The sequence below is a fragment of the Mus caroli genome, unplaced genomic scaffold, assembly GCF_978045245.1.
Source record: "Mus caroli unplaced genomic scaffold, Mus_caroli_1 scaffold_18, whole genome shotgun sequence".
NCBI lineage: Eukaryota > Metazoa > Chordata > Mammalia > Rodentia > Muridae > Mus > Mus caroli.
This window is the reverse complement of record NW_028227273.1, coordinates 66,617,219-66,640,888: the sequence shown is the minus strand read 5'-3', so window position 1 is coordinate 66,640,888 and position 23,670 is coordinate 66,617,219. Positions and strand designations below refer to the sequence as shown.

Below are 23,670 nucleotides of genomic sequence, written 5' to 3'. Positions count from 1 at the left end.
TGGCAAATGGCGTCTGTTACATGATTTAAGAGCTATAAATGGACAGATGTCCCTGTTAGGGCCTGTACAGAGAGGATTACCTATGCTGTCCGCCCTTCCTAAGGGCTGGAACATCCTCATTATAGACATCAGAGATTGCTTTTTTTCCATACCGTTACACCCTGCGGATAGACCTCGCTTTGCCTTTAGTGTCCCCTCTATCAATCATACAGAGCCAGATAAGAGGTATCAATGGAGAGTCTTGCCCCAAGGGATGGCCAATAGCCCTACTATCTGCCAACTGTATGTAGACCAAGCACTCGCCCCGATAAAGAGACAATTTCCACAAATAGTGTCTATCCATTACATGGATGACGTCCTGCTTTGCCATAAGAATCCATCTGTACTGCAACAGGTTTTTCCTGTGTTACAGAAAACATTAGAGCAATGGGGGCTACATATAGCCACTGAAAAGGTGCAATTGGCAGACTCTGGACAGTTTCTAGGTTCTTTTATACAGCCCAACATTATTAAGCCACAAAAAATAGAAATCAGGATGGATAATTTACATACTTTAAATGACTTTCAAAAATTGTTGGGAGATATCAATTGGCTTAGACCTTTTTTAAAAATCCCTTCAACAGAATTGAAACCCCTGTTTGATATCTTGGAAGGGGATTCTCATATCACCTCTCCTAGAAAATGGAATCCTTTGGCAGTGGAGGCACTTAATAAAGTAGAAAAAGCAATAAGTCAAGCGCAGCTTGTTAGAATAGATTATTCCAAGCCGGTTTTGTTATGTATCTTGGACACTCGAGGCTTACCAACTGCTGTCATTTGGCAAGAGGGGCCCCTATGCTGGGTTCATCCACAAGCCTCCCCTGCAAAGATTATCGATTGGTATCCGGCCGCAGTAGCACAATTAGCATTAAAGGGATTAAAAATGACAATCAAATACTTCGGCCTTGAACCTAATATCATTGTCATTCCCTATACCCCTAATCAAATACAGGTGTTAGCTGCTGCTTCTAATGATTGGTCCATTCTATGTGTCACATTTAGTGGAAAATTTGATAATCATTATCCAAAGCACCCATTGTTACACTTTGCCCTGACCCATCCATTAGTTTTTCCCAAAGTAACAAGTCATTCCCCACTTAAAAATGGTCTTGTAATTTATACAGATGGCTCCAAAACTGGGCAAGGGGCCTATGTAGTTAATAACATTACCCATATCAGACAATATTCGGAGGTTTCCCCTCAAATTGTTGAGTGTTTGATAGTATTAGAAGTTTTACAGCAATTTGATTGCCCGCTCAATATTATTTCTGATTCCTTGTATGTGGTTAATGCAGTTCGCCTGCTAGAAACTGCGGGCCTAATAAAACCTTCTAGTAGGATAGCACAAACCTTTGAACAGATTAGAAACCTTCTATTACAAAGAAAACATCCCTTTTATATCGTACATATGAGAGCCCATTCTGGACTCCCTGGCCCCATGACAGAGGGTAATGAGCTGGCAGATCAGGCTACGCGACTTGTGGCCACAGCACTATCCTCACCACTAGAGGCCGCCAAAAATTTTCATAGTAAGTTTCATGTTACCTCTGAAACACTTCGCCGGCGCTTCTCTTTAACAAGGAAAGAAGCCCGCGAGATAGTCACACAGTGCCAAAACTGTTGTCAGTTTCTGCCCACACCTCATTATGGTGTCAATCCGAGGGGACTCTCCCCCCTACAAGTTTGGCAGATGGATGTCACTCATATTGCATCTTTTGGTAAGACGCAATACGTTCATGTGTCTATTGACACTTGTTCTGGTGTGTTATTTGCAACTCCACTTTCAGGAGAAAGGACATCTCATGTAATTCAACATTGCCTCGAGGCCTGGAGTGCCTGGGGTAGACCAAAATGTCTTAAGACATTTTGCTTATACCTCAAATAAATTCAAACAATTCTGTGCACAAATGCAGGTGACCCATATCACTGGACTTCCTTATAACCCTCAAGGACAAGGCATCATTGAAAGAGCTCATCGAACGCTCAAATCCTATTTATTTAAACAGAAAGGGGGAGCGATAACAGAGTTGCCCCCTGGCCCAAGAGTGGCACTATCCATGGCACTCTTTACTCTAAATTTCTTAAACCTGGACGATGCAGGAAGGAGCGCTGCAGAGCGCCACTGCTCGGAACCAAAGAGACCAAAAGAATTGGTAAAATGGAAGGATGTGTTAACAAATCAATGGAAAGGCCCGGATCCTATCCTAATAAGATCCAGGGGAGCTGTTTGTGTCTTTCCACAGAGTGAACAAAATCCTTTTTGGATCCCGGAGCGGCTAACACGAAGTATAAACCAAGAAGATGATCATTCTCCTGACCTTTCTGTGGATAACCCTAGCGCCAACGATAAGGACACATGAGTTTCGATGGGGAATCATGTCAACCTTCCCACTTCCAATGCCGGTGATGTATAACGCCCAAGTTTTCCCTCGCTTGTTTACTACTGATAAAGAATTAGGCCTTCCGTTTTTGCCCTGGGATTCTCAAATAGAACGAGTAGTGGATAATAGAACTCACTACCTTCTGGGTAGCCTATGCTTTAGCATCAATGGGACGGTGCCCAGTTATATTGGGTTACATACTCAATCTATGTCAAATATTATTAATGGATGGACAAATGCTACACATTGGGGCGGGAATTTTACAGAATTATTTGGAACCTGGCCCCGGGCTAATTATTCTGAAGGTCTCAGACAACCAAAGTTGGCCCCGTTCTGCCATGCAAAGGAGGACTCGCATTCCCCTTTGCCTTGGTCAGGATGCCAATCTCGTATGGTGGGAAAAATTAGAGATTATTTTTCCATTTCCCCACCCTTATTAGATAACACAGGAAATGTTGTAAGCATCAATGAAGAAGAAAACTTGGGTTCTTCGGGGAGCCCTTTTGACCTTTGGATCTTGTGTGGCATTAATGGTAGTTGCACAGACTTGTCTCCTGTATCCATGCTTCTGGGAGGGAAGGTAGAGAAGGGAAGTCTGAGCTTCCCCTTAAATAAATCCAATAAGCATGGCATTCAGAGCACAATAATCCGCAAACCTATTATATCCTATTCCCCCGCACCAATATGCGTATGGCCCCCTTTTCTTTAGATTGTTAGTAATGCTTCCTTGCCAAGTAATTCCGATAAGCTTGATTGTATGATGCAGCCATGTTATTATGTTCTGTGCTGGAATGCTTCTGAGTTCCCCTTTGGCCCTGGTAGCACGCCTGCCCCGATTTGTGCCTGTTCCTGTGGAGGCCCCAAGTTCAATGGCATTATTCAGAGAAAGGAGAGATTTTGGAATTTCTGCCGTAATTGTGGGCATCATCGCAGCCACCGCTGTAACAGCATCGGTTACTGCTTCGACCCTGACCCTTTCGGGCACGGTGCAGTCGGCTGCCACCATAAATAAATTGTCCTCTACGGTGACCACGGCCATGGAGGCTGGACATCTAGCTTATACCCAGATTCAAGGCAGGTTATTGCTAGTGAATCAACGCATAGATTTAGTCCAAGAGCAATTAGATGTTTTGTGGCAAGTTGCCCAATTAGGGTGCGAAAGAAGATTGCCAGGTCTTTGTGTGACCTCTGTACAGTATGACAATTTCACATGGGCTGCTAATCTTTCTAAAGCTTTATCCCAGCATTTGTTACAGAATTGGACAGTTGAATTTGACCAGACCCTGCGGGAACTCCGAACAGCGATATTACAAATCAACTCCACCCGCCTAGACCTGTCCCTCACCAAAGGCCTCGCCTCCTGGATTTCTTCAGCATTTTCTTATTTTAAAGAGTGGGTGGGGGTGGGAATGTTTGGAGCATTTTTCTGCCTCGGACTGGGCTTTATGCTTTGGCTAATTTGCAAAATTTATAGTAAAAACAAGAGAGAAAAAATTATGATAACTCAGGCACTCATGGCCTTAGAGCATGGAAGGTCAGCGGAAGTCTGGCTTGCGGCACTAAAACGGCAGTAGATGTTAGCAGCCGGTCGCCGGCCAGGCAGCTCTTGCACCCTCAGCATCTCTATGCGTCGCACGAGGATGAGTGCCCGGTTTGAGCAGCCCATGAGGGTTGTTGAGCTAAGCATCGCACAGAGAGATACCCCCGCTCTCTCTGGGAAGCATGCCGTCTTGAAAAGGGTTGCCTGTCCTAGTGTCCCTTCCTCAAGAAAAACGACAGAGAGATCGGTCAGGAGTATGTCGGGTCCCACCTAGAGCCTAGACAAGACCCCTGCACATATCTTTTGTTTTTAAATTATCTTTGGGGATTCGGCCTCTACTTCCGCCCTCCTTGAATGGGTGGCTGGCTTGCCTTTGTATAGAAAAGGGGGAGATGTGGGGCGCCACCCCACATCGTCGCCATTATAAGATGGCGCTGACATCGCCTGCCTCTGGAGATGAACAAGTGATCCGCGCATGTGCTGGCATTAACCGTTCATGGTGCCAGGTGCCCGCCTGACAACGTCACCTCGGGTGACAAGAATTTGGCCTATAGGGAATCGCCACGTCCGAGGCGAGAGAAATCTCCTATTTAAGGGAGGCGGTTTTCGGGCTTGGGGTCTCCGCCTTGAGAAGCTGATGCTCTCCCTCTCAAGACGCATTAAAGCTTGCCACAGAAGGATCCTGTTTGTGTGCCGCGTTGTTTCTTGCTGGCGGGAAAATTAGCGCGGGACATCTGCTACCTGCTGAGAGACCCTTGAGACATTCTGGAGACACATCCTATCCTGCATGTTGCCTACAGGCTGGCTCCAGGCACCAAGAATGGATTGGCAGGGGATGAGCCTCCCCTCTTTATAAGCACAGTCTCTTAGTAAACTCATGGGCCTTGATCAGAGAAAAAGTTGTCTTGGCCTCATTCTTTTCTTGCCATCTAGTCTCTTTCAGCCCCAGCCTGCCTTTCAGGAGTACCTGGTTCATGTAAGCCGCGGGCAATTTACAGTTGCAGATTGGCGTCACGAACACGGACCTGAAAACAGTGGGGTAAACTGAGGGATCGCTGTCTTATGTGGAGCTCCATGAGAAGGGAAGAACAAGAAGATCATATAGGGCACAGTGAGCAACAGGTATTTATGCTAGCGTTAGCTTTAAACTTCATTTTTTAAAGTGTTGCTGGAGGTGCGATAGGATACAGGCTAAGTTGGAACAGTGCTGACAAGGCGCTGATTCCACTTAGGGTTTGTCAGCGAAAAATGCGACTAAAAAATTCTAAACAGGCAATTGTCCAAAGCCTTCAAGAGCTGCTTCAGGTGAGAGGTGTAGGGTTTGAAGAACAATTGTTAGAAAAATTTTCAGATAAGATAGATTCTTGCTGCCCATGGTTCAGAGAAGAAAAAACTTTAGATAAGAGAACCTGGGAGAGAGTTGGAGAAGCTTTGAAAAACACCCAGGCAGATAATTTCACCCTTTGCCTCTGGGCCCTCGTAAAAGATGCTATTGAAAAGGAGATCTCACAGGCGTCAGATAGTACCCAGACAGAGCTTGAAGAATCTCAGGAAGAGCACCTGTCAGAGAGAACTTTATCAGAAAGGGGCCCTCTCAACCCTAAATTAGAAAGATATACTCTGATGATGAGCTAACTTTAGACAAGGAAGATCATTCAGAAAGAGGAGCCGCCAAATATTTTAATGAGGATTGGCCTCCTTGCAAGTCTCCTGCTCCAACTATGGCCTCCACTAGAGGAGATGCTACTCAAATGGACATGCAACTAAGTAAATTAGAGTTTGAAATTTAGTTGCAGAAATTGACTAATGAGCTTTGGGAGCTAAAAAGGATGTCAGATACAGGGAAGAACAACTCCTCTGAGATGTACCAATCTCCCCTAGAAAGAGCTGTGTGTCAGGCTCATGGGGAAGGGCAAGATTCATCTGAAGTGCTACCCTTTCCTGTAGTTGAGATAATTGACCAGCAAAATAATAGAGTCAGACAATACCAGACTTTGGATTTCAAGGTGATAAAGGAGTTAAAAACAGCTGTTGCACCATATGGCCCTACAGCTCTTTTTACACAAGCATTATTGGATACTGTCATGGAGTCACACTTAACCCCCCAAGATTGGAAGACTCTATGTAAGGCTACTCTGTCAGGAGGAGATTTCTTACTTTGGGATTCTGAATGGCTAGAAGCCAATAAGAAAACTGCCACTTTAAATGCTCAGACAGGTAATCCAGACTGGGATAGTAACATGCTTTTGGGAGAAGGTCAATATGAAGGCAATGCTAATCGGATTGGTTTTCCTGTTGGAGTGTACGCGCAGGTTGCTATGGCTGCCCGCCACGCTTGGAAACAGTTCCCAGCTAAAGGGGATCTTGGTGGAAGTTTAGCCAGCATTCGGCAGGGTCCTGATGAGCTTTACCAGAACTTTGTGGATAGGCTATTAATAGCAGCTGGTAGAATCCTTGGAGACTCTGACACGGGAAGTCCTTTCATTATGCAATTGGCTTATGAGAACGCTAATGCAGTGTGCCACACCGCTATCCAACCGCACAAAGGACAGACAGATTTAGTGGGATATATCCATCTTTATGCAGAGATTGGGCCGTCATATAATCAGGGTTTGGCTTTCACTGCCGCTTTGTAAGGAACCACAGTTCAAGCAATGCTTGCACAGAAACAAGGGAATAATGCATGTTTTAAGTGTGGAAGTTTGGGTTCAAGCTATTGCTAATCAGAGACCTAACCTTAAATTGATAATTGAAGGAAAAGGCTTTGAAGAATTATTAGATACTGGAGCTGATGTAACAACTATTAGAGGACAAGATTGTCCTTCAACTTGGCCTTTGTCTGATATGCTTACTCACCTTCAAGGAATTGGTTATGCCAATAACCCAAACAAAGCTCCAAATTACTAACCTGGAGAGATGAGGAAGGCAATTCAGGACAAATTCAACCGTATGTTATGTCAAATTTGCCTGTTACCCTATGGGGAAGAGATCTCTTGCCACAGATGGGTGTTATATTGTGCAGTCCTAATGAGGCAGTGACCAAGCAGATGCTCAGACAAGGATTTTTGCCTGGTCATGGGCTAGGAAAGGAAGGACAAGGTATTAAGACTTTTGAAAGTCCTAAACCTTACTCTATCACAAGAGGTTTGGGGTATTTTCAATAATGGTCACTATCTTGCCTGCATCCCATGCTGATAAAATTCAATGGCTTAATGATATTCCAGTGTGAGTTGATCAGTGGTCTTTACCTAAAGAGAAAATAGAAGCCGCCTTTTTGATAGTACAGGGGCAATTAGAGGCAGGACATTTAGTAGAATCTCAGCCTCCTTGGAATACTCCAATTTTTGTTATCAAGAAAAAATCTGGTAAATGGAGATTGTTACAATATCTAAGAATGGTTAATGAAACCATGGAACCTATGGGAACTTTACAACCTGGGCTTCTGTCTCCAGTAGCCATTCCTAAAGGATATTATAAACTTGTGGTAGATCCGAAGGATTGTTTCTTTACTATTCCTTTACAACAGTGTTGAATGTCTTTTAGTCTGTAAATGATGCTTTTAATATTTTTACTGATAGTTTATATGTTGCACAATCGATTCCCTTATTGGAGACTTGTGGTATTTTTAACTTTAATACACCAGCAGGATTTCTGTTTTCACAATTGCAAAACATCATTCTTGCCCGAAAACATCCGTTTTATATTGGTCATATACGAGCTCATTCTGGTCTTCCTGGACCTTTAGCTGCAGGCAATGATTGCATTGACAGAGCTCTAATAGGAGAGGCCTTAATTTCAGATTCTGTTGCCTTGGCTAGACATGATCATGATAAATTTCATCTCTCTAGCCATACCTTAAGGCTCCGACACAAGGTTGCTAAAGAACAGGCAAGAATGATTGTAAAACAATGTCCTAAATGTATTATATTATCTCCAGTGCCACATTTAGGAGTTAATCCACGAGGTCTTATGCCTAATCATATTTGGCAAGTGAATGTAACTCATTATGCGGAATTTGGAAAATTAAAATATAGACATGTTTGTATTGACACTTGTTCAGGATTTCTTGAACTGACACTTGTTCAGAGAACTTGCTTCTCTACATACTGGAGAGGCCTCTAGAAATGCAATTGATCATTGTTTACAAGCCTTTAGTGCTATGGGGTTGCCTAAACTCATTAAGATAGATAATGGGCCATCCTATACTGGCAATAATTTTACTTCATTTTGTAAGGAATTTGGTATCAAACATAAAACTGGAATTCCTTACAACCCCAATGGGACAAGGAATTGTTGAACGTGCTCATTGCACTCTGAAAATTAGGCTTTTAAAAACAAAACAGGGGCAGTTATACCCCCCAAGGTCACCAAAAGCACATCTTGCTTTTGACTTGTTCATTTTAAATTTTTTGCAAACTGATGTTAAAGGTCAGTCTGCAGCAGATCACCAATGGGATCCAGTTACTTCCAGTTCTTATGCTATGGTTAAACGGTGGGACCCATTGAATAATGTGTGGAATGGTCCAGACCCTATTTTAATCTGGGGAAGAGGTTCGGTCTGTGTTTTTTCACAAAAAGAAGATGGATTGTGAAGGCTGCCTGAAAGACTGGTTCATCAAGTGGACCCGGATCCTGAATGTTCTAATAAGTATGATTCCAACCTTGATGATGGCTAAAAATCTTTTTTTAGCCAGAAAAGTTAATTTGGAGCACAGCCTCCACTCCCAGAGAACTTTCAGCCTTTCTGTCAATTCTCAAAGCCACCTCCTCCGCACTGGGAGGTCAAAGTTTGTGCTTATTCATTGCTAATTTGCAACTGAATAGAGTACCTGGACTTCCCCAAAGCAGCTTTTATCCTGTTGTTTTTCAACTGTCTCAACTTTGTTTTTTAAAGCAGGTCAGTCAACGCCTTACAGCCTATTTTCAGCAAGCTGTGCATCTCTGCCTCTAGCAAGCCCAGCTGGCAGAAATTCATTGATATAAAGAAGCATATTGAGTATATATTGTGGCTTTGGTCTGATTTGGGAATAAGGTGAGCTATGAGGCCAGTCAGTCAATGACAGGCAAACAGATTTTGGAACTATATCAATCTAAGACAGAGGTATATGCCAAGAGGCCGTGGTTTATTAATAATACACCACAGAGCCATGTTTGTGCAAAATAAACACAAACAAGCTGCATATATTCTCTTTGATGGATAAGAATAGTTTGGGAAAATCTGAGATTTCCCAAGCCAGGCATGGCCACCAGCCACCATAACTCCCAGGCAGGACTATGGAGCATAAAAAATTTTTATGTCCCAGTCCAGCTAATTTTTAGTATATATTTAGGGAGGAATTGTAGCCTCCCTCAGCCTTGAAGCAGGCTGATTCAGACTTTGCTGCCACTGAATATGAGATCACCTGGGGTGTAGCCTTCCGATTTAGATGGCTATATTGTTATGTCAACTACCTGCTCTTCTCTGAGACTCTGCTACCTGCTGAGAGACCCTTGAGACATTCTGGAGACACTTCCTATCCTGCATGTTGCCTACAGGCTGGCTCCAGGCACCAAGAATGGATTGGCAGGGGATGAGCCTCCCCCCTTTATAAGCACAGTCTCTTAGTAAACTCATGGGCCTTAATCAGAGAAAAAGTTGTCCTGGCCTCATTCTTTTCTTGCCATCTAGTCTCTTTCAGCCCCAGCCTGCCTTTCAGGAGTACTGGTCCATGTAAGCCTCAGGCGGCTTACAGTTTCAAGATGAAAGGCTGGGGCCTTAAGGAGGGCCTGTTGGAGCCAGTGAAAGGGCTTGGTAACAGGTTTGAGAAGAGGTTCCTGGGTGGAGCCTGACGCTGCTTCATATCTGTGGGAAGCCACATGTGCCGTTGCAAGGTGGCACTGGCTACCGCTGGCCACCATGCATACATAGGCAGTAAAGATTTTTTTTTTTTGCCAAGATGAGGTTTTGAGAATTAACCAAAATTAACCAATCAGATGAGAGACAAGTTAACCGATCAAATGAGAGACAGGTTAACCAATCAGATGTAGGCATGCAAATGAGGTGGTAAGCATAACCCAAGCACAACCAATCTGGGTGTGAGACACGCCTCTCCTAGGCCTATATAAGCAGCACCAGTTCTGGGCTTGGGGTCTCTTCGCCTCTGCAATCAAGCTCTCCCAATAAACGTGTGCAGAAGGAGCTTGTTGCAGTGTTGTAGTTCTTGCTGGCGAGTCGGGCGAGCACAAGAAGTGGTGCTGAAACCTGGGAAAAAGAAACATCTTCAGGCACAAGCGAAAACCCCCTGCTACAGGGAGGATATCGTGGGGAAGGAGCGGTTAATAAAGTGTTCCCGTAAAACAGACTGCTGAGAAGGATCCGGTGTGGATTCAGAACTCTTCAGCTTGGGAACGGTGGTAATGAAGTGTTCCTGCAAAACAGACTGCTGAGAAGGATCCGACTGCATGGATTCAGAACTCTTCAGCTGAGGAACGGTGGTACCAGTAAGTCTCCCAAATTGATCCCCAGGTTAAAGGGAGATATGTTTTTTAAGAAAAAGGAAAAGAAAAGGGAGGAAAAATAAAAGGAATCAGTGATAAAGAAAAGGAAATAGTGAAGAAAAGGAAAGGAAGGGAAAGAAAGGAAAGAAAGAAAGGAAAGGAAAGAAAGGAAGGAGAGAAGGGAAAGAGAGAAGAGAAGGAAAGAAAGGATTGAGACGATAAGGTTCCCGGCTTTGGGACAAGTTAAGGTTCATGAGTTATGCTTTTTTCTCCCATTGACCCTTTGTGGGTAGGTCTGATAGTTTTGGTCTTGTTTGTTCTGATATATGGACTCTGTTACTGTTTGAAACTGTGTGTAGAGGCAGTCAAGACAGGTCAGAAAATCCTTACAGAGCAACAAGAAAGTATGTCGGAAGAGGAGAAGGGCTTAAAAAGAAAAAAGAAAAAGAAAGGAGACACAGTGTTATCAGGTGGACAGTAAGGACAAAATAAAAGAGCTGAGGCAGAGGAGGAAGATTTGGAGGAGGCTGCTGTGGAGTATGAGGCAGAAAGATCTGGTCCAATAGGGAGGAGTTTCGGTGCTCCCCCACCTACTCTGCCTTATGCAGATAAGAAAGCAATTGGCAATGGTCACTCTTTTTGCACTCCTAGAGGATTGTGAAAAATATGTCAGGCTTTTCCTGTTTTTCAGGATCATGCTCAACAGCGATATTATGAGCCAATATCGCATAAACAGGTGAAAGAGTTAGCAGAGTCAGTAAGGACCTATGGAGTTAATGCCTCATTTACTCAGTCCCAAATTGATAGACTGGCTCACAATGCCATGACTCCTTTTGATTGGATGAGTGTGGTAAAGGCATGTCTTATGATGGGACAGTATCTAGATTGGAAGTCTATATGGCATGATCTGTGTTTGAGTCAGGCCCGTGCTAATGCTGCTGCAGGGCAACAAGCATGGAGCTTTGAAGTGCTTACAGGTCAGGGTATATGGACAAACAATCAGTTAGCATACCCAGTGCAGGTCTATGATCAAATCAATCAGGCAGCAGTGAAAGCCTGGAAAGCATTGCCTAATCGAGGAGAGGTATCTGGTAACTTGACAAAAATTATTCAGGGAAATAATGAGCCATTCTCTGAATTTGTGGCTCGCATGATGGAAGCGGCAGGATGCATATTTAGTGATTCTGAGGCCTCAATGCCATTAATCGAACAATTCGTTTACGGGCTATGTACCAAAGAATACAGAAATGCTATCATGCCATGGAAAGGGAAAGGACTACAAGCATGGATGAAAGCCTGTAGAGAAATAGGACGACCCCTTTCAAATGCAGGGCTGGCTGCCGCAGTTTTGATGGCGCAAACAAAAGAAATAACCTGCTATAATTGTGGACAAACAGGTCATATGTTAAAGCAGTGTACTAAGGGTAGAAAGAGTAGGTTTGATAAGACAGTACCAGGTATTTGCCCAAAATGTGGGAAAGGAAGACATTGGGCAAATGAATGTAGATCAGTCAGAGATATAAAAGGAAGGCCAATACCTCAGTTTAAAGTACAACAGCCAAAAAACGGAGTGAGGGGCCCCCGTCCCCAGGGCCCCCAAATGTATGGGGCATTTCAGACCACAGTGTCCATGAGGCCACCCAGAGACCGAGGAGAGCCACTCTGGGTTCAGCAGGATTGGACATCTGTGCCACCTCCAGAGTAATTCTTACACCTCAAATGGGGTGCCAACCTATTTCATCAGATTTTAGAGGTCCCTTACCAAAGGATACAGTGGGCCTACTATTGGGTAGGTCCTCTTCTGCTTTGAAAGGATTGATGATACATCCCAGAGTTATAGAGTCAGATTATGAGGGACAAGTTAAGATTATGTGTTCTGTACCCCGAGGTATCATAGCCATTTCTCCTGGAGATAGCATTGCTCAATTACTAATTCTTCCTAGTTTGTATAACATGTTCCCTAGTAGCCAGGATTCCCAAGGAGATAAGGGACTTGGTTCTACAGGAACTAATGTGGCATACATATCTTTAGATTTGGATAATGGTCCCACTTTACAATTACAAATAGAAGGAAAAACCTTTCAAGGTAAAATGGATACAGGAGCAGATAAAAGCATCATATCCAGTAATTGGTGGCCTGCTTCTTGGCCTGTTAATCAATCGTCACATAGTTTACAAGGATTAGGATATGAGGCTACCCCAACTATAAGTGCAAAATCCTTACAATGGAAAGATAAAGAAGGAAGGACAGGGCTTTTTCAACCTTATGCACTCCCTTTACCTGTAAACTTATGGGGAAGAGATGTGTTGTCAGCCATGAACTTTATACTGACTAATGATTACTCTCCGAAAAGCAAGGAAATGATGAAAGGAATGGGATATATACCTGGACTAGGTCTTGGAAAAAACTTGCAAGGTAGAATTTCACCAGTTAAAGCCTCAGAAAAAGCAGATAAGAAAGGGCTGGCTGTTTTCTAGGGGCCGCTGAGGAGCCTTTGCCCATTCCGTGGCGTAAGGAGGACGCGGTGTGGGTGCCTCAGTGGCCTTTACCCTCTGAGAAGTTAAAAGCAGCTAAGGAATTAGTACAAGAACAATTAGACCTGGGACATGTGGAACCCACACAATCACCCTGGAATACCCCTATTTTTGTTGTAAAGAAGAAGTCAGGTAAATGGAGATTGTTACATGACCTAAGAGCCATTAATGCACAAATGCAAGCTATGGGTCCTGTACAAAGAGGACTCCCCCTACTCTCAGCTCTAAGGATTGGAGAATTATAGTAGTAGATATTAAAGATTGTTTCTTTTCCATTCCATTAAATAAGAAAGATCAACCTAGATTTGCATTTACCCTGCCTTCTATTAATCATATGGAGCCTGATAAAAGGTATCAATGGTGGGTATTGCCCCAAGGAATGGCAAATAGCCCTACCATATGTCAGTTATATGTAGGAAAAGCTTTGCAACCAGTTAGAGATGGTTTCCCCTCCTTAAAAATTTGTCATTACATGGATGATATTGTGATTTGTGGACCTGAAGAAGAAAGTATACAGCAAGCTTATGGCTTGCTTAATGAAACTTTAAAAAATAATGGCTTGATTATTGCACCAGAAAAAGTACAGCAGTCTAATGTTAGTCATTTTTTAGGAGCCACTATTACTCTATGGTGTGTCACCCCACAAAAGATTAGTATAAGAAAAGATCATCTAAAGATATTAAATGATTTTCAAAAATTATTAAGAGATATAAATTGGATTAGACCTTATTTAAGGATCCCTACTTCGGAGTTAAAACCTTTATTTCAAATTTTAGAAGGAGAATCACATATTACCTCATTGAGACAATTAACACCTGAGGCTTCTGATGTTCTTAGGAAGGTGGAAAGAGCTATCCAAAAAGCATAGTTAAATCGTATAAATGAGCAAGAACCTTTGTACCTATGCATATTAAGAACCATAAATTTGCCAACTGCTGTATTATGGCAAGATGGTCCTTTAGTATGGATACATCCACATATATCCCCTAATAAGACTATAGAGCATTATCCCACCATGGTGGCAAATATGGCCCATAAAGGTATAAAAAGTTCAATTACTCACTTTGGAAAAATGCCTGATAGCATAATTGTTCCCTATACTGCTATAGAAATGCAAATATTGTGTGCGACTATAGATGAATGGGCCATTCTTAGATGCAGTTATTCTGGTTTAATTGATAATCATTATCCTAAACATCCTTTATTACATTTTATGCTATTGTATCCAGTGATATTTCCAAAGGTAACGGCTAATACTCCTATAAAGGGAGCCGTTGATATTTATACCAATGGATCCAAAACAGGAATTGGAAGTTATGTGATAAATGAAAAGGCTGTAAGGTTGCAATTTACACCAGGAGCCCCTCAATTAGTAGAATGTTTGGTAGTTTTAGAAGTCTTTAAAAGATTTCTTATGCCCATAAATATTATCTCTGATTCTGTTTATGTGGTTAATGCTGTACTAGCATTAGAGACTGCCGGAAATTTTAAGCAGTCTAGTCCAGTATCTGAAATTTTGATGAAAATACAAGATTGTATTTTGATGCGTGAGCACCCCTTTTATATTCAACATATTAGAGCACATACATCATTACCTGAACCTATGGTTAAGGGAAATGCAATTGCTGATTCAGCCACCAGAGATATGGTTTTCCTATCACAAGCTCTATAGACAGTGCTAAGAATTTTCATCAACTTTATCATGTCCCTGCTTCTACATTACGACAAAAGTTTAAGCTCACATGAACAGAAGCTCGAGATATTGTCCTACAGTGTGGTAGATGTGTAGAATTTATTAATGCACCTTCCGTGGGCGTTAATCCTCGCAGATTGCGACCCCTAGATGTTTGGCAAATAGATGTCACGCATATCCCAGCTTTTGGGAAATTACAATATGTACATGTGTCCATCGATACCAGTTCTGGTGTCCTACATGCCTCTCCACTGATGGGGAAAAAGCAGTTCATGTCATATCTCACTGCTTGGAGGCTTGGGCTGCATGGGGCAAGCCCTTAGTGCTAAAGACAGATAATGATCCTGCGTACACTTCTAAATTTAGCCAATTTTGCAAACAAATGCAAGTGATACATATTACTGGATTGCCCTATAATCCACAGGGCCAAGGCATCATTGAGAGAGCCCATCGTACTTTGAAACAATATTTGCAAAAACAAAAAGGGGGGATAGAGGCTATGACGCCAAAGATGGCTCTATCCCTTACAATATTTACTCTTAATTTTTAAAAATTGGATGATGCTGGAAGATCACCAGCCGAAAGACACGGACAATGGCCTCAATCGCCCAATGAAATGGTCAAATGGAAAAATGTCCTTGATAATAAGTGGTATGGCCCGGATCCTATATTAGTTAGAACCCGGGGAGCTATTTGTGTTTTTCAGCAGGGTGAAGAAAATCCACTTTGGGTTCTGATGCGACTGACAAGGACCGTGAAAGATCAAGATGAATCCCAAGATGATTCTGCTCCTGATGATTGAGACCGGGATAAGTATACCTTTGTGGGCCATAGTAAGATCATGGCCAGTACCTTTACCGGTACATTCCAATTCTTCTACCTAGCCTTTGTTTTTTTTAAATTTTTTTTATTTTTTTAAGATTTATTTATTATTATATGTAAGTACACTGTAGATGTCTTTAGATACACCAGAAGAAGGCATCAGATCTCATTACAGATGGTTGTGAACCACCATGTGGTTGCTGGGATTTGAACTCAGGACCTTCAGAAGAGCAGTCACTGCTCTTACCTGCTAAGCCATCTCACCAGCCCAGCCTTTGTTTTTTGCAAAGGAATGTTTTTTGGATGTGCCTTATGCACGACAAACTCCTCAAGAGCCACGGGTGTATAAGAGTACTAGTTTTCATTTAAATTATACACTATGATTTGTGCATAATGTGGATAAACCTTTTACACCCTGTATATTTTTTTTAAAAAAATTATCTCTAATTAGGCAGATCAAATTAATACTGCTGACACTATAAGTCAGATAGCAGAAAAAACGTCTGAGGCATTGCTTACCCTGCAAAGGGTAGATTCTCATATGGCCTCAGGGTTAATGTTAGTGAATCAGAGAATGGATATTTTACAACATAACATGGAACAGATGATGGATGTCATACAAATGAGTTGTGTGGCATCCACTCCGCATGTGTGCACTACTCCCGTTAGATATATTAATGATTCTTTTATTAGAAGTACAGACCTATCGAATTATCTGAAGAGGAACTGGTCGCAGGAGCTGGAAAGGTTGCAGACAAGGCTGCAGATACAGATCCTGAACCTTAATGGAACCAGAGTGGAACCAGTGACCCTTGGAGACTTTACCTCTTGGCTTACCTCTGCATTTTCTTACTTTAAGGAATGGGTGGGAGTGATTTTGTTTGGTGCTGCCATATGCTGTGGACTGGTGTTCATGCTCTGGTTGGTATGCAAATTCAGAACCCAACAAAAAAGTGACAAGGTGATTATAACTCAGGCACTTTTAGCTATTGAAAACGGCGCCTCCCCTGAAGTTTGGTTATCTATGCTCAAGAATTAGTCGCCATCTGAGTTCTCTTCTCTTGCACCCCACGGATTTATGGATCCATTGCACTGGGATGAGAGAGACTCAACGATCATTGATCAGCCCTTGCACATCGCTGAGATTTCCTCATTGCACGCAGTAGGGTGATCATGATTTCCCCACTAATTCATTTTTTGGCTGGCCTCTTTTGCAGAGTTCACCCTAGGTCATTTAGCAGTTACTGTCACACAGCACTGCGGTATCCAGAGATGGGCAACTTTCCTCATGCACAGATCAACCTAAGACATGGGGCCCGGTGGTGATAGGGTTATCCTATGACGGGTAAGGCTGTGACATTAGAGGAACAACCTAAAACAGGAGCCACAGAGGATGGACATAATTGCACAGGCCTAGTCCAGCCTCATTTTATTAAAACAAAAAGGGGGAGATGTGGGAAGCCACATGTGCCGTTGCAGGGTGGCGCTGGCTACCGCTGGCCACCACGCATACATAGGCAGTAAAGTTTTTTTTTTTTTTTGCCAAGATGAGGTTTTGGGAATTAACCAAAATTAACCAATCAGATGAGAGACAAGTTAACCAATCAGATGAGAGACAAGTTAACCAATCAGATGTAGGCATGCAAATGAGGTGGTAAGCATAACCCAAGCACAACCAATCCGGGTGTGAGACATGCCTCTCCTAGGCCTATATAAGCAGCACCAGTTCTGGGCTTGGGGTCTCTTCGCCTCTGCAATCAAGCTCTCCCAATAAACGCGTGCAGAAGGATCCCATGCAGAAGGATCCTGTTGCAGCATCGTCGTTCTTGCTGGTGAGTCAGGCGCGCACAAGACATATCGAGGACGAGAAAGGAGGGCAAAAGAAGGAAGCCATGAACGTAAAAAACGGGCTATTCCTAGGAATGATAAAATCTCTTCTTTCGTAGAAGGGACAATTAGAGACTGAATCAGATTCTTTCAATCTAATGTAATAGCCTTGTGAGTTGGGATAATTGTTAGTCCCAAATAAGTGACCTGTGGGGTGGACAGTTGGACTTTAGAAGGTGAGACCCTGTAGCCTCTATTGGAGAGGAAATTCAGAATAGCAGATGTGTCAGCTTGGCTAATTTCTATTAAGGGGCTACAGAGAAGGACATCATCTACATAAAGTATGATCTTAGATTTAGGGAGAGACAGAGATAAATCAGAAGCCAGGGCTTGACCAAATAGGTGTGGGCTGTCCTGGAATCCCTGAGGTAGAACAGTCCAGGTAAATTGGGTAGAAAAGTGGGTGTCAGGATCTGTCCAGGTAAAGGCACATATGTTCTGTGACTGAGCATCTAGAGGGATAGAGAAAAATGCATCCTTGAGATCTAGGACTGAGAAATGAGAAGTCCCCAAGGGGATAGTGGAAAGAAGAGTGTAAGGGTTAGCCATGACAGGATGGAGAGGAACCACTGCAGAATTAATATGCCTGAGGTCTTAAACTAAGTGATAGGTACCATTAGGTTTCTTACCTGCTAGTATAGGGTTGTTAAAGGGAGAAGAAGTAGGGTGAAGAACTTTTTTCCTCAAGTGGTCAGAAATGATCAGCTTAAGTCCCCTGAGATTCTGGAGAGAGAGAGAGAGAGAGGGTATTAAGCTTGGGTGATGTTCCTGGTATGGTCCAATAATTGGATGACAACAGGAGAATGGTGTTTAGCAACAGAGGAGTTCTGGACAACCTAGACTCGGGGATCTACCTGTGAGGCTGGTAAAGGGAATAACATGGTATTGTTAGTAGGTTGGCTGGCTAAAAGGAGGAGCAGAGGAACTGCTGGCGAGCTTGGGTTTAGGGGAATATGGGGAACAAAAAAAAAAAAAAGAAGAGTGTAACCTTCCCCCAGCCTGAAGCAGGCTGAGCCAGACCTTCACTTTGCTGCCACTAAGGAGATTACCTAGCATGGAGCCTTCCTAGATCACTCTATTGTTCAGCCACTGTTGCTGTTCCTCTTCAAGATACTGCTACCTGCTGAGAGGCCCCAGAGCTATTCTGGAGACTACACCTTATCTTGCAAGTCATCACCTCAACTGGGCTCCAAGAATGAATTGCGGGACTGGGTCTCCCCTTCCCCCTTTATAATTGCATTTGCCATTAAACATTTGAGCTTTGATCAGGAATCTTGACTTAGCTCCATTTGTCTGCATAGTTTCCCTCTCTTTCAGCCCTGCCTGCCACTCAGGTGTACCCTGTCCATGTGAGCCACTGGCCAGCTTGCAACAATATGGCGCCCAGACCGGGACCTGAAGAAGTTCAGGAAGATGCTGAAGGAATGCTGTTTCATGTGGAGCTCCATGGGAAGAAAAAGAAAAGGATCGTATCGGACACTGAAGCAACAGGTACACATTCTAGCGCTAGTTTAAAACTTAATTTTTTAAAGTGTTGCTAGAGGTGAGGGAGGATACGGGCTAAGTATGGAATCAGCACTAACCCAGCGCTAGCTCTGGATTAACTTAGGTCAGCAGCGGAAATATCGGAACTAGGAACTGATCAGGTGGTTGTCTGCAGCTTTTAAAAGCTGCCTCAGACGAGAGGAAAAGGGTTTTAAAAAGAAATGAATCAGGCGATTGAAGTTTTTTTTTTTTTTGGTTTTTCGAGACAGGGTTTCTCTGTATAGCCCTGGCTGTCCTGGAACTCACTTTGTAGACCAGGCTGGCCTTGAACTCAGAAATCCACCTGCCTCTGCCTCCGGAGTGTTGGGATTAAAGGTACGCCACCACGCCCGGCTTTTTTTTTTTTTTTTCTTTTTTTTGGTTGTCCGAAGTTTTTAAGAGTTGGTCTGGGCAAGAGGAGTAGGGCCTGAAGTACAATTGTTAGAAAATCTTTTAGATAGGATAGATTCTTGTTGCCCATGGTTCAAGGAAGAAGAAAGTTTAGATATCAGAACCTGGGAGAAAATTGGAAAAGCCTTGAAAATCACTCAGGCAGATAATTTCACCCATTGCCTCTGGGCATTCGTAAAAGATGCTACTGAAAGGGTGATCTCTCAGGGGTCAGATAGTACCCAGACAGAGCTTGATGAATCTCAGGAAGAGCGCCTGTCAGAGAGGGTCTTCTCAGAAAAGGGTCCTCTCAACTCTAAATTTGATAGACATAGAGACTCTGATGATGAGCTAATTTTAGACAAAGAAGATCACTCAGAAAGAGGAGCTGCCAAATATTTTGAGGAGGATTGGCCTCCTTGCAAGTCTCCCGCTCCACCTATAGCCTCCACCATGGGAGATGCTACTCATAGGAACACACAACTAAGCAAATTAGAGTTTGAAGTTAGGCTGCAGAAATTGACTAATGAGCTTTGGGAGCTAAAAAGGACGTCAGATACAGGAAGGAGTAACTCTTCTGAAATGTACCAAGCGCCACTAGGAGGAGCGTGAGTCAGGCTTGTGGGAGAGGACAGGATACATCTCATGTGCTAGCCTTTCCTGTCATCAAAGTAATTGACCAGCAAGATACTAGAGTCAGACAATACTAGACTTTGGATTTCAAGTTGATAAAGGAGTTAAAAACAGCTGTTGTGCAATACGGTCCTTCAGCCCCTTTCACAGAAGCATTACTGGATATGGTCGTGGAGTCACACTTAACCCCCCTAGATTGGAAGACTCTATGTAAGGCTACTCTGTCAGGAGGAGATTTCTTACTTTGGGATTCTGAGTGGTGAGATGCCAGTAAGAAAGTTGCCGCTTTAAGTGCTCAGACCGGTAATCCAGACTGGGATAGTAACATGCTTCTGGGAGAAGGTCCGTATGAGGGCCAGGCTAATCAGATTGGTTTTCCTGTTGGAGTATACTCGAAGATCTCGGGGCTGCCTGCCATGCTTGGGGACAGTTACCAGTTAGAGGGGATGCTGGTGGAAGTTTAGCCAGCATTTGGCAGGGTCCTGATGAGCCTTACCAGAACTTTGTGGATAGGCTATTAATAGCAGCTAGTAGAATCCTTGGAAAATCTGACATGGGAAGTCCTTTCATTACACAATTGGCTTATGAGAACACTAACGCAGTGTGTTGCGCCGCTATCCAGCCGCACAAAGGACAAAGAGACTTAGCAGGATATGTCCGTCTTTGTGCAGAGATCGGGCTGTCATATCAGGATTTGGCTTTTGGCGCCGCTTTGCAAGGGACCACCGTACAAGCAATGTTCTCGCAGAAACGAGGGAATAATGAATGTTTTAAGTGTGGAAGTTTGGGTCATTTTAAAAGTGATTGTCCTAAGAACAAAGGTGCCGAGAGTGGGCAAGCAGGCCGTGTCCCAGGAATTTGTCCCCGGTGCAGAAAGGGCACCCATTGGGCTAAGGTGTGCAAATCCAAGCCAGGCACTCTGGGCCGTCCATTGCCGGGAAACGAGAGGAGGGGCCAGCTCCAGGCCCCAACTTACCCACAGAAAACAGTTTATGGGGCCATGAACCTGCTGCCCAGCCAAAGAGATCAGTTTTTGAACTTGACAGGGCAAAACCAGGAGGTACAGGATTGGACCTCTGTTCAACCACCCACGCAGTATTAACCCCAGAAATGGGAGTCCAAACTCTGCCTACCGGAGTTTTTGGACCTCTACCTGTAGAAACTTGTGGATTTCTTTTAGGACAAAGCAGTTCTATTGTAAAAGGCCTGCTGATTTATCCAGGTGTTATAAATAATGATTATGAGGGAGAAATTAAAATCATAGCTGCTTCTCCTCATGGTGTTATAACTGTACCTGCTAATCAAAGAATTGCTCAACTTGTTTTAATCCCTCTACATCCACCATCGACGAGATATGTTAAGAATGAGAGAGGACAAGGTGGTTTTGACTCCTCTGGTGTGAATTGGGTCCAATCTATTACTAATCAGAGACCTAACCTTAAATTGACATTTGAAGGAAAAAGCTTGGAAGGATTAATAGATACTGGAGCTGATGTAACAATTATTAGAGGACAGGATTGGCCTTCAGCTTGGCCTTTGTCTGATATGCTTACTCACCTTCAAGGAATTGGTTATGCTAGTAACCCAAAACGAAGCTCCAAATTGCTAACCTGGAGAGATGGGGAAGGAAAATCAGGAAAAATTCAGCCGTATGTTATGTCAAATTTGCCTGTAACTCTATGGGGAAGAGATCTCTTGTCACAGATGGGCGTTATAATGTACAGTCCTAATGATATGGTGACTCAGCAGACACTCAGGCAGGGACTTTTGCCTGGTCATGGACTAAAAAAGAAGGGACAAGGAATTAAGACTTTTGAAGATCCTAAACCTCACTCTAACACAAGAGGTTTGGAGTATTTTCGGTAATGGCCACTATCTTGCCTGCATCCCACACCAGTAAAATTCAATGGCTTAATGATATTCCGGTGTGGGTGGATGCCTTCGAAGGAGGCGTTAGCTTCAAAGACTTGAGATTTTCTAGGAGACATCCCAGTGGTGTATCTGGGGGTACATTTGAAGACATTTTATTACCCATTTGGGGGTTGCTGGTGTCCCGAGAACAATCCAGGAACCAAAAAAGGAAATCAGCCAGGCTAGAATGCCCAAGTCATCACGAGGATCTCTAGTGGCTACCCAGTATAAGCCCCGGGTTTACTGTGGAAAGTGCTCTACCCTGGATCCAGGGATTTCAGCCGGCTGTGGGAGCCCATGAGAGATAGCAACTTTCCTTTGAGAGTGGGAGCACCCAAATGATTAATTGTCTTAACTCCTATGTCAGCTGGAGGCATGGCTGTAAAACGCCAACCCTTTAGTCCCCAGACAGAACTGGCCAGGCTCTGTTCTGGGAACCGGAGGCCTCTTCAGCTGACCAGCCCTATCAATTAATATGCCATTGTGTGTGTGAGAGAGAATTTTAGTGAACCAGTAAATGAGAGCGTGGAAGTCCGGCCTGTAAGATGTACTAGAATGGCACAATTTACGTAGTGTGAAGTTCGTATGTCCTGTGGCAGCAGGTCACGTGGTGAAAATGGTGGGCAGTGATGCTTCACCCCCAATTATGCTCAGCCCTACTGACCTTTGTATGGGCCCAGCCATTCCTCTCAGCAGCAGAGACTCAATGGCATGTAACGTGCCTCCCTGACAGAAGTTCAAAAACAGCAGCTGTGAGCACAAGGCCGGTGGGGTGGGGACTGCCGTGGGGACCTCGGTGCGAGTACTGGCATGGTCGTGACTAACGCTGCAGTTAGGGGTGGAAAGGAGAAGATGCTCACCACTGCATTCTCGGGGATCCGCTGGAATCTGCTGGAATCCTCTGGGATCTAGCGGCTGTTGGCGGTCCCGCTATCCCGGGTTTCTGCACCAAAATGATGTATTAAGATAGCAGATAACACCAAAAGACATGCTAAGCCAAGGCGGTGCCACCTGAAAGAGGTTTATTGTGAGGGAGAGACAAAGAAAGGGGTGGCAGGGTGAGCAGAAGGGGAGTGGAGAGAGAAGGAGAAGGAGAGAGGAGAGAGGAGAGAGGAGAGAGGGGGGGGAGGGGAGTTCTCCTTATTTATATGGAAAGTGACATCACACAAGTAAGGCTGGGAGGTGAGCCAAGTGGGTTCTGGGATATGGTGGTCGTTGGCTTGGCAACCGGCCTACAGGTCATGGGTCAAGTTGTTAGCTCATAGGTTTGGAATGTCCTGGTACTAAACAATAGCCAGGTATGTTCCTCCCCACAGTTACCTGATAGTCCAGCCCACTATAAAAAGAGTTGCTTGGCCCCTCCTCGCTCTCCCTAAGCTCTTACTCTCTCCTCTAGCCCTCCTTCTCTCTCTCCCTCCCCCACTACATGTGGCCATAGCCTGCCCCTCTCTCTCTTTCTACCTTCTCTCTTTCCCCCTGCTTTCTACAATAAAGCTCTAAAACCATAGACTGCCTCTGTTCAAGGTCTGCTGTGCTTGAACGATGGGATAGGCTTTCCCCTAATGAGCCGCATCTAACCTCCTGCCAGAAGGCCTTCCTGTGCTCTAGCCACGGACTGGACCAAGGATTCTCGCTCATGTGGAAACCACCCAGTGTCCCTCTTCTCCTGCCCTCTCCTCTCTTGAGCCTGACTGAGCTGCCCCCCAGGGGCACCCATTTTGTTCTCAGTTCTTCCACGGTGTCCAGCATGAGATGCCCAAGACTGAGAACCTGGTACCTAGGCTGCCCCTTGTCCACCACCTGCCAAGCTGGAGTTCGTGGCTTCACACAGACAGTCA

The 23,670-nt window shown here is 44.0% G+C and overlaps 1 long non-coding RNA gene across 1 annotated transcript in view; it reads right to left on the bottom strand.

Moving 5' to 3' along the window:
• The window catches only part of LOC110284271 (uncharacterized), a 30,593-nt gene extending 7,307 nt beyond the window's left edge, over positions 1-23,286 (bottom strand). The window contains exons 1-3 of the long non-coding RNA XR_002376914.2: positions 22,693-23,286; positions 21,479-21,531; positions 18,004-18,097 (exon numbers count right to left, since the gene is read on the bottom strand). This is a non-coding gene — a long non-coding RNA (uncharacterized LOC110284271). The remainder of the gene's footprint in view (positions 1-18,003; positions 18,098-21,478; positions 21,532-22,692) is intronic.
• Between the last annotated feature and the right edge of the window lie 384 nt (positions 23,287-23,670).